Source organism: Herpailurus yagouaroundi, unplaced genomic scaffold (assembly GCF_014898765.1).
Source record: "Herpailurus yagouaroundi ecotype Mexico unplaced genomic scaffold, PumYag 162, whole genome shotgun sequence".
Taxonomy (NCBI): Eukaryota; Metazoa; Chordata; class Mammalia; order Carnivora; family Felidae; genus Herpailurus; species Herpailurus yagouaroundi.
The window spans coordinates 1,153,218-1,158,314 of record NW_024412403.1 but is presented as its reverse complement, the minus strand read 5'-3'; the positions used below and the strand labels follow the sequence as shown (position 1 = coordinate 1,158,314).

Below are 5,097 nucleotides of genomic sequence, written 5' to 3'. Positions count from 1 at the left end.
CCCCCACTCTGTCTCTGTCCCCCTTTCTGACTCTGGCTCTGTCCCCCTCTCTGGCTCTGTCCCCGGCTCTGGCTCTCTCTCCCTGCTGGCAGTGGTGTGTTGGCTCCAGAGCCTGCTGTCTGAACTGGGAGACACAGTCAAGGGCAGCTGTGACTCACCTGCTTTTTCATGTGAAGGCCGAGAGGACGTAGGCCACCGACCCGAGTCCCTTGGGGATGACAGCAGCACTGGATGAACCCCAGGCCCCCATCCACAGCCAGACCGTGGAATACAGCCTGCTTGTCAGAGGCTAAAAGCAGGGAGCCCCACCCAGGAAGCTAGTGTCCCGGCAGGTGCCAGCGGAACTCGTGCTAACCTCCAGCACGTTTACCTTTGGGGTGGGAGCCAGATGCTTCCGTGCGTGGTTCGAGCCCATCTCCCCAGCATGGGGATGCCCTCTGTGCCTCCCGTAAGGACAGCTTTTGCTGTCCCCCAGCCCCGCATCCCCACAGAGCAGCCTGCTGGCTGTTGTCGATATGCCTGGTTATAAGGTGATCCGGGAACACGGGAACACAGAAACGGGGCAGCACGCGGTTCCGGAAGCTTAGGACCCAGGGCAGCCGTAAAGTGCAGGTCAGTTTGCCAGCCCCAAAGAAGAGAGTGCCGGGTTGCAGCACTGTTGATGTGTGTGTCCTCTGTCTCGTCGTCCCGTATGCTCGTCTTGGACGCTCCGTACATGCTCGCCTCTCCTTGTGGAGCACATCTCCAGCCTTCGCCGTCATCCAGGCGGGGGCTTCTCACGAGCGTGCTTGGCTAGAGCTTCCCCTCTGCACAGGTGCCACCTCACCTCCCCCCACCCCTGCCCCAGTCACGGGCCAGGGACTTGGCCAGTGACGGGTTAGGAGTCGCTTCTTCAGCAAGGGGGGCACAAGGGGAACCACCCCCCCCCCACCCCGCCCCGATCACCTTGCCTGATGAAATGCAGTCAGATGCTTCAGCAAGCAAGCAAGCGAGATCAGGTGCACAGCTTTGGATTCCAGCACCACACGGGAGGAACCCTCGGCTGCTGTGTTGGGTGTATCTCCCTGACCGGGGCAGCGGGTGCGGGGACTGGTTTACTTGCTTTGATTTTCACTCCATCACTCTGGCCGTCACACAGTCTCCTCTGAGCTCAGCAGACCCAGCCGTACTGTCCCCAGGCCGTGCTTTGTGACAAAGAGGCTGTGGGGAAGGAGGGCAGGCTGGCTGGCTCTGGCCCCCAAGGGTGTGGTCGGGCTGCCTCAGTGGTTTGTGAAGGGGGTGTTACAGCAACCCTGGTTCCCTAGGTTGCCGACTCGCCACCACGTGATCTGTGCCCTTGTGTTCTGGGCTGAGTGTAAGGGGTGGCTGAGGTGACAACGTGAGTTCTCCCTGTGGAAAGCAGGCCCCGCGTGGAGGCAGAGTCCTACTGAGGCCAGCAGATGCCCCACACTCCAAATCAGGCTCAGGTTGACTGCTCCAGACCTCTCTCCGTAGCAGGGGAGGGGGCCCTCTGTAGCTGGGGGTGTTGGGTGCCGCTCACGCCTGGGAAACCTGTACTCCCCGGAGGACTTGGACGACACAGCTGGCCACTGGGACTGCTTTCTGCATGCAACCAGTTCCCTGGCCCTTTTAGCCATCTACTGTGGAGACAAGAAGCCTCCCTGCCCCGACCCCACGCTCCAGCTGGAGATAACACGGCCACCAGTCCCTACTCTCTGGGGTGTGTGTGTGTGTGTGTGTGTGTGTGTGTGTGAGACAGTCAGGAAGGCTGGGCAGTATAAGGCTTCCCAGGGCTTGATCTGACATCATTCCAAGCGGATGATAATTCCAAGGCTGCTCTCTCTGCTCCCGTCATCCTCCAACAAACACCATGGACTTATTTATAAAGGCAGGCCCCTGGGTGCACTTCTCACGGGAAGGACCGCGGTGACAGCGATGGAGAGGGTGGTGAATGGCACACACAGTGCTAATGAAGGGGGAAGTGCCTGGAACACAGTGTGTGGGGAATTCGAGGCAGGCTGGTCCCATCCAGGGGGAGGATCCCAGGCCCGCTCCAGGCCCCGGCCCAGCTGCTGTGGTCTGCAGTTTGGCTCTCAGAGGTCTGCTAACGTATGATAATATGCCAGCAGACGTGGATTGTCTCGTGTGTCAAGGGCGGGGGCATGAGACGAGCTGCTTTTTTCCTCCCAGGGCTGGCAGGAACTGGAAATAATTGGAAGTTGTTAGGGTCCAACATGCTGTCCCGAAAACACTATCATTAATTTCCTAATGACTAACTGTGTCTTTCAGGAGGCAGCTGAGGGGACGAGGGCCCCTGGCGGGGACGGGGAAGTGGGAGGCTGGCAGCCTGTAATCTGGGGGTGGACCGAAGGTGTTGTGCTGCGCCTGCACCCCACACTCTGGCCTCGGGAGCGGGGACCCCAGGGTCCTTCTGTCCCCTCTGCCCACAGAGTCAAGGGGAGGGTGACAGAGCCACGCAGTCAGGACACGACACGTCCACGTCCTGCAGGGTGCTCTGCCGCTGCTCCTTCCCGTTCACTTCCCAGCACCTCCCTCCATCGTTCCGGCTGCGAGACCACCCAGCCAGCCCCCCCCCCCCCCCGCCTCCACATCCTCCTTCCTACCCCCAGAGCACACGGTTAAGCACGTCTCTCCGCTCCAAGTGACAGTTGCTGCTACACTGCTGCGTGGGCGCCCATGTCCCCTGCCTCTGTGACCCCCTTCTTTGGAAGGACCCACAACCCAGGTGTTGTTTGTATTTCTGCTTCCCCCAGTGCTGCCGCCCTTCTGTGTGAACCCCATCCGCAGTCCCTTCTCACCCGGTGGCCTGGCGCCCTTTCTTTTTTAGAGGTTGCCTTTGAACACACAAGTGACATAAGAAGACAAATGAGACCCAGCTCTTCCTGACCCCCCCACCCCCATGCCTGCACTGACTTCTGTCGCCCAACCTGGCCAGTCTCTAAATGCCCAAGGGGCCCTTCGTGCACTGTGGTGAGGCTCCGGGTCATTTCCAATGTTCCCACAAAAAGAAGTGGTCATAACTGTGACCTTTGTGTGGGTGGGCTTCCAGTGGCCCACAAAGGAGTAGGGTTCACAGGGGAGAAGCCTGGGAAATGTCTCCTGCCCCACTCTAGGGGCAAAGGGTACAATAGGGCCACCAAGTGTCACAGCTTTATCCCCAGGTCCATCTCACAACCCCTGTCCTGACAGCCGGTGGACCCCTCTGGGTCCTCAGGGGCCTAAGAAGGCCAAGCAAGGCTGAGTTTCTTTCGTGTGGGGAAGGGTGCGGGGTAGGAAGTCCCAGGACCCCTGTAGGCCTACCTGGGGTCACTCCTGGGCCATCGGAGGTCACTGCGGTGCCTGTGACCGCTCGTGCTGTGTGATGCTGCACTGGAAGAAATAATCTTGCTAAGGATAGGCCCCAAATGCACAGATGAGACAGAAGGGTCAGCTTCACGAAAATGACCCTAATACGAACAAAGCACAATGAACGAAGCCCAGGAAGTCTGGAGAAAGGGTAATAAAACTAAAACACGTGAGACATTGTGTCTTCTGAGGACAGCCTAGTAGCTCTTCAGACAGTCTTGGTCACCTGGGTATTCGGACCCGCAGACTGGCACATGGATTCCTCAGTGGGCAGGAAAGAAGGCGCACCTGGTGAGGAGCCGAGACAGGTGCTGGGCAGGCTTGCCCAAGGCTTGCCCAGGGCCGGGACTCGAGAGGGGCGAGGTCCTGAGACAGCACAGGAGACTGTCGGCTTTGCTCTCCCGGCAGGCCAAGCCCTTCCAAGCCCCGCGGGGAGAGGAGGGGGAAGGGCGCCAGCCCAGGGAGGGTCCAAGTCCAGCCAGGTGCACTCGGCCCATCCTACGCCCAAGACCAACCAGGCCACCCCCAGGCTAGTGACCCGTCCCCGCTCCACCTGTGGCCTACCCCCCCCCCCACCCGCCACAAGCCACGCCCACGGCTAGTTACCCACCCTCCCTCCAACCGCCAGCCCTACCCATAGCCCTGGGACGCGTCCAAGCCAATCCCCTGGCCTCTTTCCCTCTAGAGGCTCGCCCTTCCCCGCCCACTTGTGGCCCGCCTCCCTTTTTCAAAGTCCCAGCCTACGCCACGCCCTCGACACGCCAGGGACCTGCCTTTCCCCACCCACCCGTCTACGGCTCCGGCCCGCCCCAGGGCTTGCCTCTGCCACGCCCAGGAAACGCCCCAGGCCACGCCCCGAGCCAGTGACCCGTCTCCTCTCCTCCCTATAGTGGCCCTGCCCCGCCTCTGTCAACCCCGGAGGCCTCTCTACGCCCACCTCGGCGAGTAGCCCGCCTCTTGTTCTGCCCCTGTTGTGGCCTCGCCCCAGTTTTGGGACCGCCCACTTGTGGTGGCGTCTCTGCCACCGCCCCCAGCCAATAACCCTTTCTCCTGGGACCCCGCCCCCTTTATTTATGGTCCCGCCCCTCCTTGGGACCCTACTCAAGTCTGGCTCCGCCCTTGCTCAATGACAGGTTCATGGACCCGCCCACCGCCAGTGACTCGCTTGCCCAAGACCCCGCCCCAATTTCCGTCACGCCCCCATCTCCATAGGTCCCACCTCACCACCTCCCCTTCGCCCCGCGACGCTAATTGGTTTCTTTCCAGAGAGCTTTCCCGGGCTCCGATAGGCTTCATCCCTTACCGTTCCTCCTTTCGATTGGCCCGCCGCGCCCGCTTTCGCGAGGCCCAGCACTTGGACGGGGCGGGGCCAGCGGCGGCGGGCGGCGCGGGATTGGTCAGCAGCGCAGAAGGGGCGGGCCCGCGCCGCGCGCAGCGCCTCGGCTGGAGCGCAAGGAGCGGCTACCGCCGCCTCAGTCGCCTCAGACTCGGTCGCCTCAGGCTCCGCCGCCGCCCGGATCGCCCGGTCGTCTCCAACCCTCGGCCCCACCCCGGGCTCCGGCCGGCCAGCCGGCGGGCACGCCCTCCTCCGCGGACAGGTGAGCGGTCGCGGGCGGAGCTGGGGCCGGGGGTTCTGGCCAGAGTCCAGGGGTCGGGCCGGGGTCAGGGCCGGGGATCGCGGTCGGGGGTCGAGGACAGGGGCGGGAGTGCGGGAGCCGGGACGGGGTGGGG

General features: G+C 62.4%; 1 protein-coding gene and 1 long non-coding RNA gene across 7 annotated transcripts in view; one reads left to right on the top strand and one right to left on the bottom strand.

Moving 5' to 3' along the window:
* Positions 1-1,846: 1,846 nt before the first annotated feature.
* LOC121035844 (uncharacterized) lies at positions 1,847-4,773 on the bottom strand. Of its 3 annotated transcripts, XR_005793102.1 has the most exons (4): positions 4,670-4,773; positions 3,536-3,654; positions 3,322-3,385; positions 1,847-2,202 (listed from the first exon to the last, which is right to left on the bottom strand). It is a non-coding gene; the product is annotated as an uncharacterized LOC121035844 (long non-coding RNA). The 3 variants fall into 3 exon arrangements; XR_005793101.1 differs by lacking the exon at positions 4,670-4,773 and having other exon boundaries at positions 3,322-3,390; positions 3,536-3,880; XR_005793100.1 differs by lacking the exon at positions 4,670-4,773 and having other exon boundaries at positions 3,536-3,880.
* Positions 4,774-4,874: 101 nt separating this feature from the next.
* PCBP3 (poly(rC) binding protein 3) overlaps positions 4,875-5,097 on the top strand; it is a 268,457-nt gene continuing 268,234 nt past the window's right edge. For 2 of the 4 annotated variants that reach the window (XM_040483721.1, XM_040483712.1), the window contains exon 1: positions 4,904-4,964. The gene's annotated coding sequence lies outside the window, so the exon portion shown is untranslated. Of the gene's footprint in view, positions 4,965-5,097 lie in introns of all 4 variants that reach the window. The other 2 variants (XM_040483713.1, XM_040483714.1) reach the window with 2 other exon arrangements.